This window comes from Capsicum annuum, chromosome 11 (assembly GCF_002878395.1).
Source record: "Capsicum annuum cultivar UCD-10X-F1 chromosome 11, UCD10Xv1.1, whole genome shotgun sequence".
NCBI lineage: Eukaryota > Viridiplantae > Streptophyta > Magnoliopsida > Solanales > Solanaceae > Capsicum > Capsicum annuum.
In genome coordinates this window covers 164013840-164029495 of record NC_061121.1, presented here as the reverse complement: position 1 = coordinate 164029495, position 15656 = coordinate 164013840, and positions in this window count along the sequence as shown.

Here is a 15656-nt window from a genome sequence, read left to right as displayed (position 1 = left end):
AATTCAACTCACACATTGGGAACAAAGCATATATCATTTCATAGCAATAGGGACTTGAACCCCTCATCTAGCAAGATACAATTCAACTCATACATTGGGAACTATAATCCATTGTCTAGTAATACATACATCAAAGTAAATAGATTAACACATACCTCCATCACAACCTTTTGGAATAGGAAATAAATATGGTTACTTGGACTTCATGTCCTCTTCCGCCTCCCAAGTAACTTCCTCAAACTTTTTGTTCTTCCGTAGAACTTTCACTGAAGCCGTTTGTTTTGTTTACAATCGACAAAAATGTCAATCCAAGATCCTCATCAGGACCTCCTCATAGGACAAAAAGTTCGAGATACCAACATATTCTGAGGGAACAGCCATGGAAGAATCACCCACACATTTTCGCAACATAGACAGATGAAAACCAGGTAAATAGAGTTCATACTAGAAGGAAACTCCAACTCATAGAAAACGTCACCAATCCTCTTCATAATAAAGTAGGGACTAACATAGTAGGGACTAAGCTTCTCTTTTTTAGCAAACTACATTGCTCCTTTCATGGGGGATACTTTTAAGAATACCCAATCGCTAAAACTAAACTCTAAGTCCCTATGCCTTACATCTGCATAGTACTTTTGGCGACTTTGAGTGGTTTTCAACCTATCACGAATCACCTTCACCTTGTTTAAAGCTTGGTGAACTTAATCGGGCCTAAGTAACTTACCCTCGCCAACATCGTACCACCCAATAGGAGATCGACATCTCTTACCATATAATTCTCTAAAAGGCGCCATACCAATACTAGAGTGGTAACTACTATTATAGGTGAACTCAATCAAAGTAAAATGGTCATACCAAGTACCACCATAATCGATTACATAAGCTCGCAACATATCCTCTAAAGTTTGGAAATTTCCCTCCACTTGACCATCCATTTACAAGTGAAAAGAGGTGCTAAGGCAAACCTTAGTTCCCAAATCTTTCTGGAACGACTTCCAAAAGTGGGATGAAAATGGAGGGCCACGATCTAAGTTAATTGACACTGGAACACCGTGCAACTTCACGATCTCCGTAAGAAATAACTTAGCATAATCTTCCATTGAGTAATTTTTCCTCATGGGCAAGAAATTAGTGGAATTGGTCATTCTATAAACAAGGACCAAATAGAATCACATAGATTTTAGGATCTAGGAATACCGGTAATGAAATCCATATTAATCGACTCCCACTTCCACTCAGGTAACACAATCTCTTAGTATAAGCTACCGTGCCTTAAGTGCTCAACCTATACTTATTGGCACACCATACACTTAGCCATGGGGCTAGCAATATCATGCTTCATATTATTCCACTAATAGGAATCTCTAAGGTCATGATACATCTTGGTGAAACTGGGATGAATAGCATAAAAGGATCCATGAGTCTCGGCCATGAACCTTTCCCTCAATCCATCAACGTCGAGAATGCATAGCTTACCCTGGTACCTTAAGATACCATCACTACCAATCAAAAAGTTTGCGACTTTGTGTTTACCCACATCACTCTTGATCTTTATCAATTCAGGGTCCAAGACTTATTTTTCCTTTATCTCAATGTTGAGTGGTGATTTTACCACTCATTCTCACTCAACATTCATGTACATTACCTTATTTGGAATGAATAGATAAGACATATTCATGAGTAAATGCATAAATATCCACTTATTGGAAGCATAGAGTTAAGGAGATTAAAAGACATGGATTGGACCTAAAAATAATAAAAATAAAGTAAAGAAGAGTCCAGCTAAAGACCTGGACTACATTAGCTTCAGTTACAGCAACCGTAGTCCTCGATCCATGACAGTGGTTAGACAAGACGGTCACTATAATGAGGTCACGGCACACAACCACGGTCGTGTGAATGTAGTCGTAGACACACATGCCCGATTGCGGTCACGTGGGTATATGCCTAAGGGTAGATCTGTAAGAGCACTTAGACGAATCCCAAACTATATATAAGCAAAACCCTTTCTTTTTTGGGTATTTCTTACCTTATAAGATATCTTTGAATTCTAGACTTGAAATCCTAATTGGGCAAGTGTGTAATTAACTTTGGAGGCTAAATTTCTTAGGATTTTTGTGAAGAATGAATGCTTTGGATAATCCTTATGGTATATTGCTTTCTACTTTCTGCATGAGTAGCTAAGTAATTTAGTCTTGGCATTATGTTGAACTAAAGTGTAATTTATATATGGGTATTGTTGTGTTCGCATGATTATTAGTTGTTGAGTAAGGATTTCACCATTGCTTGAGATATGACATGGAATTTGATAGGTGAACACCCCAAATAACCAAATGGGTTTGATGGGTGCTAACCCCAAACTCTAGAAACTCTTTATCAACCTCGAAAGAGGGATAAAGGTCAACATGAGGTATCCCATAACATCCTTGAAAGGGTGTTATAGGGGGATAAGGCAATGGTGGACAATTAAGCCTATGATTTGCGCCCTGTTGCAATCTTAGAAATAAGTGTATTGGGAGTGCAAATCATGTCAAGTTCATCATCCTAAAACTAAGAATGCTTGATTGAGGTTTTGGGTGATTACGAATATCACACTTGTTATGTGCTCAAAAGAGCCAACGGGTGAAATTATTGTGGTTTTATCAAAAGATTGACGACAATGACCTTCAACCTAGCCTATCCTTTTGTTAACAATTAAATTTCATGCTAAACCATCATTAACCCACGTGTTTTTACCTTTAGGTAGAAATAATCCCAAGATTTCCCCAACATCATTTCTTAAAACAAAAGTGTTATCTCTTGATCATTTGCTAAAGATCGTAATAAAAATTCCCAAATAATTTCCCCCATTTTATTTTGCACGTCATTTTTGCTAGCATTCTGGGTAATCTCATAGTAATTTGAGCACCCATAGTGTTTGAAGTCTATAATTCGCTCCTTGAGATTCGACCTCAATTAAAATTAGGTTACTTGGCAACAGCTGCCTCACCCCTCAATTATAGGACTAATTTGAGAATTACCAAAATGGCTTCATTGTCGGGGAAAAATATAGATTTTTCTTGTATGGTGTCATTCTTACTTGGGAATACTCGGAGTGGTATAATTTACTTTATTTTGTATTTTTGAATCTTTTGTAAATGATCAAAGTTTAAATGGAAGAATGAGCGATAACGCAAGTAATATGGTCCCCCTCGATGCCCCTCTTAATGATGAAAGCCAATTAAATGAGGAGGGACAAATAAGTGAAATTCGCATTCTGCCAACCAACGTGAATGGAGTGTTTCATGTGACTAGCGTTATGTTTCACATGTTGAAATGAAAGGGTTTTATGGAGGTCAAGCATATGAGGACCCGAATGTCCATTTGAAGAACTTTGTTGAAGTTTGTGCGCCATTTAACATAGCACATATTACACAAGAATACATATGCTATGACCTTTCCCATTCTTACTAATGGGTAAGATCGTTTTATGGCTTCGTTCACTTTCACCCGGCTCAATCACATCATGGGAAGAGCTTACCACAGTGTTTCTTGATAAATATTTTCCACCATAAAAAATGCTTCAAAAGAGGGATAAAATTGTGAATTTCTAGCAAATGATTGGAGAACCATTATTTGAAACTTAGGATAGGTTTAATGGAAAGTTATCCCAATGCCCAAATCATGAGGTCTTACAAAATATGCTCCTTGAGATTTCCTATAGGGCTCTTGATCCATTGAACAAAACGGTGGTGGATAATGCAGCGGGCGGCTCTATAGTGAGATTGCATCATCTTGCGACCTTTCGATTGATAGGTAAAGTATCAAAAAAAAATAGGGGTTGGAATACCTAAGGTACCAAAGCTTCCAAAAACCTTCATACTACCTCTTCATATGTGCATTGATTACCATTAGTTGAACAAATTCACAATCAACAATAAGTACCTACTCCCCAAAATCGATGACTTGTTCAACCAACTTCAGGGTGCCAGTTACTTCTCTAAGATAGACCTTAGATCCGTCTATCAAAATCTCAGAGTCAGAGAATGTGAAATTCCAAAAATAACTTTTAAAACTCGGTATGGTTACTCCAAATTCCTAGTCATATATTTTCGTCTTACGAATTCCCCAGCAGCTTTCATGGACTTAATGAACAGAGTGTTCAAGTAGTATTTGGACATGTTCATCATAGTCTTCATAGATTAAATTCTTGTCTACTCCCATAGTAAAATTGATCATACAGACCATCTCAAAATTGTATTACATACTCTTAGAGCCCATCACTTGTTCGCCACATTCAGTAAGTGAGAGTTTTGTCTAAGATCGGTAGCTTTTCTTGGACATATTAATTTTAGTGATGGTATTAGAGTCGACCCTCAAAAGGCCAAAGTAGTGCGAAACTATCCCAGACCCATTTCTCCATTAGATATCAGGAGCTTCATGGGTTTGGCTGGCTATTACAAACAGTTTATCGAAGGTTTTTCATATATTGCATCCCCTATGTCTAGTTGACTCAACAAAAAGTCAAGTTTTAGTGGTCCTATTCCTGTGATAAGAGTTTTCAGGAGTTGAAGACTCAACTCACCTCAGCCCCTGTTTTGACCTTGCCAGATGGTTCAGATGGGTTTGTTGTTTACTGTGATACTTCTAGAGTTGGTTTGGGTTGTGTTCTGATGCAGAGAGGTAAGGTCATAGTCTATACCCTTAGATATCTTAAGACTCATGAGAAGAATTATCATAACCATGATCTTGAGTCGATTTGGAAAGGTAGCATATGAGCTTGAGCTGCCCGCAGATTTGGCTTCAGTCATCCAGTGTTCCATGTGTCCTTGTTAAAGAAATATATTAGTGACCTAGCTGTGGTTGTTCCTTTAGAAAGTACAGATTTCAGGACAGGCTTTCTTACGAAGTGCTCCCAGTCAAAATCTTAGATCGCCAAATTCGCAGACTAAAGAACAAAGAAGTTCCCTTGGTCAAAGTTCTTTGGTGGAATCAGCCCGTTGAGGGAGCTACTTGGGAAGCAGAAATAGAAATGTGTACCAAGTACCCTCATCTTTTCTTCGCAAACTCAGACTCAGATCAAGGTAACAGTTTTTCTTAAAGTATCTCTTTTCCATTCTCAGTTCCAGCCATGATGTCAACTTCATGTCATTGCATGCAATCATGAATCAGTTTAGTCAATCACCATGTTTCAGTCTCAGTTATGAAATCATGCTTTCAGTTATGCATATTCAGCATAAAATCTCAGTACCTCTGTATTTTCTCAACTTAATCAGTCTCATTTAAGGACGACTGTTCCCAAGGGGGATATATTGTAATACCCCATATTTGTCTTAGCTCAATTCAGCCCATAGTGCATGTACAAGGGCCTTAGAATCGGAAAATTTAGCTAAGTGTAAGATACTTAGTTTTATTTTTGGCCTCTTAAGTTCGGTGTCTTTTAAAGTGACCTTCTCGACCCCGAGACGTAAGTTTTAGAGTTGATTCCTATTCAGGGGTGTAAGTAGCATATCTCGGGTGAGTTTTGGATTCTTCAGTCGAGGTTTGGACCACGTTTGGATGTCCAAAATAGCAAGTCACCATGATTTGGCACGTCTCGGTGGAATAGTGGTAGAGGTCTTGGCACGTCGCGGTGATGGGTCAATCAGCATTCTAGTTATGAATTTTAATTTTAGAGGGGCAGTCTGGTCTTTTCCCGTGGCCCCAATTCATAAAAGTATGGGATTTCTCATCAGATAAGGCATTATATGCCCTATTTAAACAATTCCTCTTTAAAATAAATCCTAACCATCACCTAAATTCATCAAGTTCAACCATTATTTCTTCAAGAAAACTCAAGAATTCAAGCTTCACTACCTAAGAACGATCAAGAAATTCTCTTGCATGATTAAATCCTCAAGGTATATTAAATGTTTATCCATGGGCCCTTTTAACCCATGGAGTCTAAGTACCTATTTTTGTGTTCTAAATTATGAATTCACATGTTTACACAGAGTTAATTTCATGCAGCGTTTGGGAATTTTGATTATGCATGATTTTACAAGTGTTTTTAGTTGGAAGGTAGCCTTTACACGTTTAAAGCATGAAATTCCATGTCAAATCCCCCAATATATGGTTTTAGTATTATGATTAGGTTATTCCCACATGTTTCAATCATTTCCAAGCCTAAGTTCATGAATTTCAAGTGTTTGATGAAATGCTTAAGAGATGAATTTTGAGCAATGACTATTTATTATGCTTTAGAAACTTTGGTATGCTTTTACTATTAATGTTATCGAGTCCTGGGGGTTATGAATACCCAAAATTTAGCTGTTTACTTAGTCTTAGTACTTTCAGAACGGTTTTCAGGCATATATGAGTATTATTAGTTCAGACAGTTATCCTATCAGTCAAGTTTAGATCAGTTCAGTATTCAGAATCAATTCAATTGGGAGTAGAATTTAGCACTGAGCGAACCCAGGGATAGTGTAACACCCCGGGAGTACACCCGTGACGCCACACAGTGCTAGGAACTACAAGTGATCTCAAGCTAACCCATGAACTTGCATACTATTAAGCAACTAAATTATAATACATCAAATTACAAGTTCTGCTGTGCAGAAACATATTTATACTAAAAATCTAAAATAGTATGTAACTGATAAAATTTTATAATCTGATAAATCTGAAGGAAGAAACTGAAATTTACATGACTGACATCTATGAATCCTCTACTATACTGACTATAGATAGCTAGGACATGCCTCCAATTACCACTAATCAATACATATAAAAAATAAACAAACTATACATAAACTAAAACTGTCTGGAGTTCCCGAAACTAGAGAACTCATCACCTGCTAGCTGGAAACTATAATTTTATGATCACGATGTGCGAGATACAACTGGTACCTACATTATGAAACAATGTATCCACACAAACGTGCATGTGGATCAGTACTTCTTGAATGTACTGAGTAAGCGGGGATGAATGCAATAAGTAAAATTGGTTTCATAAGTAATATTAAAACATGAATGACAAGGTGTAAGTAGACTCACCAAGAGACTGAAATAAATTGAAAACTAAAATATCTCAAAGCATGAGTAACAAACATAATCTGATAAGATGTTGAATCTCTACACTTAGTTTATGTAAAACTTTACTTTTATGATATAAGCAGAACTGAAGCTGGGATATGGTAAAATGTGAATACTGTATGAATACTGAGTCTGAAACTACATGATAGAAACTGACATAACATCGGGAATCTGAATATACAATTATGCTGAGAATGAATACCTAAATATGCAGAACTAAACGTAACATATACTAAGCTTATCTGATTAACTTTATGACTAATAGCTGAATACTGGTCATGTAAGACTGGACTGTACTTAGTCTGAATAACTAGACTGAAACTGTGAAGTACTATGCATATGAGATAAGGACTAACTAAACAACATGGATGACCGAACATGAATGCATGAGCTCTATATTATCTGAGAATACAATACCAAGAATAAAACATGATTCTGATATAGTCTGTAAACTGAGATACTAAAATACTGCTACTGAATGATCGATAACTATATACTATGGTTAAGAAAATCTAAAATTGAATACTGAACTGAGGCTGTAGGAGGTATCGTCTAACCGACATTCCCTAATCTGAGCTAATTGGGGTCCAACCTGTAATCCCAGTTGGAAAGATGTCAGTACCGTGTCACTGGTACTAACAATAGCTATGTGGATCAACTAAACTAATGTCACGAAGGACACATGAGTCACCCTAGGCTAACAGGAGTGCTCAGGAGATATGTGTCAAGCCTAACTGATAGGAAGATATCTCAACCTATGTTGGATACGTAGTTCTGTAACTCAGAGATTGCTAGTAAGGGTCAAACCCTAACCTGACAGGAATGCCCCTATCCCTAGGTTTACTCGGTGTTGAATCCTACTCCCAACTGAACTGACACTGATCATTAGACTGGACTAGGCTTAACTGAATACACAACTGACCATGTTAACTTGACTGAATGGCATTTCTTGTGGTATGATTAAAGTCATTCTTTAGATACTAAAAACTAGGTAAACATTTACATTTTCCCCAGGACTCGATAGCAATAACAACAGGGACATACTAAAGCTTTGAAACCATAGTAAGAAGGCATTATTCAAGGAAACCCCTCACTTGGTCATTTCATCAAACACATGGAGATTAAGACTTTAACATGGGGCAATTCATCAAACACATGGGGATCATGAACTTGAACATGGGAATATCTTAAACATGGGAAAACAATAGGATAACATGGCTAGATTCATAACTTGGGGTTCATCCTAAAATTAATTGAATATGATATGGGAATTTCATCAAATATGTGGAGACCCTAAACGTGTGCATGGGAATGAGCAAGCATGCTAAAATAACATGGTTACATGAATCAATTCACAACTTAGGGATTTGATATGAAGATCATAACATTCAAAATATGTATTGGCTCATTCCACTTAAAAACATATATACTCTTAACTTGAAATCAAACACATGAGGATCATGAGTTTAAAATGGGAGTAGTTAAACCATGAAAATCACATAAATTTCAATATTAAAAACATGGATTAAGGATTTAACATGTTAAAAACACCATTCGAACATATCAAGGTAATTTCAACAAAAACCATTTGTAAACATGATACATAATCGAATTTCATAAAATTTTATGGATATCATATTAACATGTAAATATCATAATTTTGAACTTGAAAATGGATTTTGGAGCTCCATGGGTAAAAGGTGACCCATGGATGAACTCCCACATACCGTAATTAGATGGATTCTTGAAGAAATCATGAATTTGATGTAGAAAGCTTGACTTTGAAACCCTAATAATGTTCTTGAAGCTTTTTGTTGAAGTTCTTGAATTAGGAAGCTTGGGTTCTTGATTTTCTTGAAGAAAATTTGATGAAGTTCTTGGTGTTCTTGAGGGGTTAGGATTTTCTTGGAGAGAAAAGGATGAATAATAATGTATCTAATGTTTTTGGAGGCTGAAATTATGTGTTATGGACGGTTTTGGGTAAGGGAAATTGACCAAAGTGACCATAGACCCTTTAGGAACAGAAGCAGCATGTGAAATAGCTCTGTATCGAGTTGGCTATCACGTTGGGGAGAGAAATGTGTTGCATTGCTCATCGCGTCGGGGAGACTGAAGCATCGCGCCCCAATTGCGTCGACTTACTTCCTCACATGGAAAATACCATAACTTTTCACTAGGGTATCGGATTAAGGCAAAATTGGTATCGTTAGAAAACCAATTCAATTATATACAATTTAGTGAGTCTTGAGCTGCAAAATTCTATGTATATAAAAAGTTATACACATTCAAAGTCAACCCTTGTAGAATATAATACTAAATTTTGGAAGAATCAAAGGCTCTTAGCTCAACTTTGTTCTAAACAATTCTTATGAACAATTTTCACGTTGAAAGAAAATCAAACATGAGGATAAATTCATGAAACTTATATTCACATGGGAATTATTTGGATTATAGCTTATACACGTAGGAACGATGGTTCAAATACTAGCCTAAAATTATAGGGTGTTACAGATGGTGGCTCACCTGTCAGTTAAGGGTGTGACCGTTAGTAGCAGTACCTACATTCCAGCACTACATTACCAGCGTAGGTTAGAGAAATTAACCTACCAGTTGAGGATTGACATATATCTTACTACAGCACCTACCAGTAAAGGGTGACTCTTTAGTCTTTCGGAACTTCATTTCAGTAGATCCACGTAACTAGTGTTAGTATTCATGGCATGGTACTGATACCCTTCCAACTGGGTTGATAGTTTAGACCCCAATTAGCTCTTATTGGGATATATCGGTTAGATGATAGCTCCCACAGTCTCAGTTCAGAGTTCAGTTCCAGGCTAGCTTGACCATGGTATACAGTTATTAGTTGTTCAGTTTCAGTATTTTAGTGTTTAAGTTTATAGACTATCCCAGTATCATGTCATATGCTTGGTCATGTATTCTCAGATTTTACAGTTTTCTCATATACTATACATCAGTTATCTCATGCTATTTATTCAGTCATTTATTATTCATGCATACGAGCCATACATATCAGCCTAACCTTATTTATCATACCAGTACTTTCAAAGTACTGATCACATACTTGTTTCTTTCACTATGATGTCTCATATCATAGGTTCGAACGCTCAGGTTCCCGACCACATTTAGACATTCTCGTGCATCAGCAGCAGTAGCAGTGGTGAGTCCTTATACTTTGAGGACCGATTATTTTTATTTTAGTATTTTATTTCTATTAGACATTTGGAGTTAGTTGGGGCCTATCCCATCAACTCGTATTTAGTCATTTTAGAGGCTTTTGGACAATTCAGACAGTCGGTAGTTGTCAGTTTTCAGCATTTCTGCTTATGTTTCAGACTTGTAGATTTCAGTTGCATTGTTTTAGTATTTAAAAATTATGACACATTCAGTAGTTTCCGCACACATTTATTATCAGTATACTATCCAGTAATCATCAGCAGGCACCAGCTCATGGGTTAGCTTGGGGTCACTTATGATCGTAAGCACCGTGTGGCATCCGGGGTGTACTCCCGAGGCTTTACAAAGTCCGTATCAAATAGACACTATTTTCATCTTGGTGGCTATCGAATACTCACAAAATGGCATGAGCTTCGCACATAAGGCAATAACTAAGAAGGTGGTAGCAGATTTTATTCACAATAACATAGTCTGTCGGTTTGGTATTCGAGAGTTAGTTATAAAAGAAATAGGGCCAATCTTAATAGGGATCTCATGAGAGAAATTTGCGAAAGCTTTAAGATCTCTAATTGAAATTCCACAACATATTGACCGTAGATAAATGGGACAATTGGGGTAGAATATATGAATATCAAGAGAATCTTGAGGAAAATTGTGGACAATAACAGGGAATGACATGAGAAGCTACCATATGCTTTGCTTAGCTATCGTACCATGATCAGAACATACAAGGGGAAAATCCCTACATGTTGGTTTACTATTCAGAAGTCGTGATACCTGAGAAGTAGAAATACTTCATTGAGTATCATCCAAGAGGTTGATCTAAATAACGTTGAATGGATTCGTAGAAGGATTGAACAGATGATGTTCATTGATAAGAAAAGAACAAACACAGTTTGTCAAGGACAACTCTATAAGAATAGAATAATCAAGGCATTCAACAAGAAAGTCAGGCCTCAATGATTCACAGGGGATAGTTAGTATTACAGAAGATATTTCCTCACCAAGATGAAGCTAAATGGAAATTTTAACCAAATTGGCGAGGTTTCTACGTAGTTCACCAAGTACGCTCAGGAGGAGCTGTAATCCTTGCAGAAATAAATGAAACAGTGAGCACAAGGCCAATAATTCAGACGCTATCAAGAATTACTACATTTGAATACATTAGGACTGGATATTATTTCCTTATAATTCTGTGTTTTCCCTAAATGTAATAAAACTATGTATTAGCCTGACTTCCCACAATAAGATATGAAGGTACCCCTTATCGAGTTCGGTGTCTCTTAGGAAAAACAAAAACTTCATCCTTTATACATTCAAAACTATGCTTGACCTAACTTCCCTTGGTGGGATACGTAGGCGATTCTCATTGGATTTGGTTCCTTCATATTTTAGCTTTCACTATATTGAACTATGGCCTGTCCTGATTCCACTTGGATATGTAGACCGCCTGAGTCACTCTCAGTCATTACATCATATATTTTTGTTTCTCCCCTTGTATTTGAACTTCGTTCTGATCTGATTCCACTTGGAGACGTAGGCAACCTGTGTGAGGCTCGATTGTTGCATCACGTATTTTTACTCTTTTTACAATCGAATTTCGTATGGACCTAATTCTATTTTTGGGATACATAGGTGACGTAAAACTTTTGGTCTTACCTATAGAAAAAACCATTTGCTCGTAGTATAGCCCCAGAACATAAGCAATCTCACCATCAAAATCATCATGGCATCGATAAAAGTCAGAGGAGTGTCATTCAAAGGATAAAGTTATGTGGATTATCGATGAACCAAAGTTCAACGAATTTTAGAACATGTCATAATCTAAAAATTATAAGAGATTACTATAATATAAATAAATATGTATATATATATATATGCACACTCAATATATATGTAATATATTTGCAAAAGTACATATAATTTTCAAATACTTTCGTATTTTTTTACATGTCATGTCCCCATATATAATGAGATCGAGCAATTAAGGAAGTATTGAAGGATTTTGTAGACAAAGCTAGGTTCTCGAGTCAACACAAAGCAACACTCCTTCCCAACTAAGAATTACTCTTTGAGTGTAGGAAAATAGAAATTAGGAAAGATGATATTAAGTCAAGCTTTTCGATATGATCGGAAACATCATACAGCTTATCACAACAACATAAGCCAAAATATTCACTCTCTTCCCTATTTTAAGGATACTTATATTGACCTTCTCAAACTCTAAAAGTTCCATTTAAAATTTTCAGTTATATCTAAGATTCAAATTAAAAAATTAAAAGGGGACCTCATATGACAAATAAGCCATTTTTCGTCTTCTAAATAAACTCCGCCAATCATAGCTTGCCTCCTGACTATGTCGAATATCTTCGCCAATCAAAAAATCATCATCTAATTACGTCAAACAACTCCTCCAATCTAAGAATTCCATCTAAATTAATCAAAGGCTTCATGAAACAAGGACTGTACATAAGCAAACAAAGTCAAAATTCTACATTTCAAAGATTGTACATGAGCAAACGAAGCAACTTTTTACCGTAGGATGTAAATAAGCAATGCAACTCTCCACCATATCAGAGGTTATATTGAGTAAATAAATACTCCTCCATATTGAAGGATGTAAATAAGAAATACAGTGCTCCACCATATCGGAGAATCAAAATTCAAAAAGAAAAGAACGCTCTACTAATCAGAGATTTGCACCATAGCAAACGTCATCAGAAATCCATTATCATAGTAGCATCAAAAGTCTAGTGTAGTAGAAGCATCAAATTACCGTAACAACATCATCATTAAGCTCACGTTGAAAATTAACTCATCAGAAAGAGGCTTTACTTTTAAACAACTACCCCGCCAGTCGGAGGCTTCTACTTTTAAGAAATCGTAACACCGGTCGGAGGCTTTAATCTTCAGCAATCGCCCCACCAATAAAGGCTTTTACATTTCAGTGATTCCCTTGATGACAGAGGCTTTTACATTCCCATAATTTCCCCACTAGATAGAGGCATCTAAACTACAGAACAGAGATTACAATCCTAGTTTGAATGTCTACACTCTACTCTTTGCATTATAATTTCAGTAAATAATTTTTAAACCGCAATAGGTGTTTTTCACCCTCTTTACCTATTTTTCAGGACAATACATTACATCGTTAAACTACCTCTAAGAAGCAATTGAGGCATTACTTGATGAGGAATACCAAACCCACAAGCTAAAGTTCAAGCTAGCACTCTGTCTCTAATTCTGGGTTTTGGTCATATGTATTTCAAAATTAGAGAATATATACTCTTCAAATGTCAATACTCTATTCTTTTTCGTCTTCTAAGATCCTCACTGGATATACTGAAAGAACTTAAACCCATCCATGATTCAATATGATCTAGTAGAGATGTGAGGCACACTTAAAGAAAGCCTCTTTTAAAGGTGTCTCATGCACCACATTTATAACATCGAGGCTACCAAGTGTTCCCTATCCTGAAAAGGTTTCTATCATTCAAAAGTTCTAATCTTTAACACCACAAAGTTCTTACGAAAGAAATCAGTGTTAACCATAAATCTTACATTAAGAAAAATTTTGAGGACTGCCTCAAAATTTACCTTTATCCTTCATTCCATAACCACAACTGGCGTAATTCCTTATGAATATGTGAGTAACTCAATTTCAAGCTTGGCATACCCACCCCATTTGTGCCAAGAGTACTCTTTTCTCTATCATAACTAATACCAATGTCACTATAAATCCTATACTGGGATGAAATTTAGAGGACTTCTTAAATTTTATCATTACAACATTTTCCAACTACATCAGCCTGATTCTTAGGAAAATCGAGAGATGTAGGCAACTCAGAGACCTGAGTTTGGTGGAATTCATAATCACAATCATTGCCACTCTAGCTTCACCATTCCACCTTTTGGGTGTATCCTTCCCAAAATCAGCCTACTTTATTAGTCAAGACAAAATTGGTTTGCATTAACATCTTTGCCGAAAGACTCTTTCATCATCTCTAGTCTAAGAGGGATAAGTTGTTGACACCCAATTTTGACTCTCCTTTTTCACAAAATCAATTTCTCGATACTTAGGATTCTTGAAGATTCTCCAAAACATATTTTTTTATTTTAAACATTAATAGATTGAAAATGATATTTCCCTTATCTATGTTATTAAAATACTAATATCATATCATATAAATTTACTCGGGGGAAAATGAAACAATAATAATAATATATTTTTTAAAATTATCATTTCACTATATTTTCTAAAATAAATAAATAAATATATGTTAGCATATTAACATAATCCTTGTTATCTTATTATATTTTTGCAAAGTTACTTTATTTTATTTTATTTATTTAATTCAAACTATAGCTAACGTATTTAAAATATAACATATGTACATGTTTATAGTAGTGCATGTGTGTATACGTATCTATTTGTGTAAAAGTTACATATATATACATATATATATATATATATATACACACACACATACTTTTGGGAAAATTATTTAGAATAAACTAAGCATCGTTTAACTAGTCAAGTGAAATTGATTTAGAAAAATTAGATTAATTTACTTATCCACTTGGGTCAATTTATTTAATTATTTTTTAGCTCTTAAACCTAACTAAAACTATCCCAAAAATCTCTTTTACCTAAAACTAAAACCAGCCCAAAACCCCTTTTTACCCAAAACTAAAACCAAACCAAACCAACTAACCTAAAATCTGGCCCAACCCTCCCCCACCAACCTAACTAAATCAACAGATCCAACAGGCCCCTAATTACCCCTCATTTCACACTGAAATGTAACCAAACTCCAACCAAAAATAAAATCGACATATGCCCCTTCTTTTTGCCAGTAGTGAACATCTCTAGAAAATCGAATAATGACAAAATCCAGTGGTTCTCTTCAACCTTACTCTTCTAATTTTTCACTTATATTTGTCAATCTCGTCACCCCATCACCTTTACATCCCCTCCGTTATTTTTTTCTTAAACACATCAGTCCTTCAAAGCTCCCCACCCACCGTTGCTACTCCTAGGGAAGAAATAAATTTAAAGAACCATTGATTTTGAGTTTGACATTCTTTTAAATCCAATAGATTCAAATGTTACACATTAACCATCACTTTCACCTTCAAATCAGCCTGAAAAGTTAAACCATCCCCTTTTTATTCTCCAATTTCATCATTATTTATTTGAAAATAGCTTTCCAATAATTCAAATTTTAAACTTTTAAAGATTCCATTAGAGCTATTTGAACCTTTATTTTTGTCTATAAAAAGGCGCCTTTGACTTTCATTTTTCAACATTAGAAAATGGGGAGAAAAACAGACACTCAGGCATCCAAAACATACTTCAATTACTTTATATTCAATACTCTCTAATTAGTTCTTTTTCTTCTTAA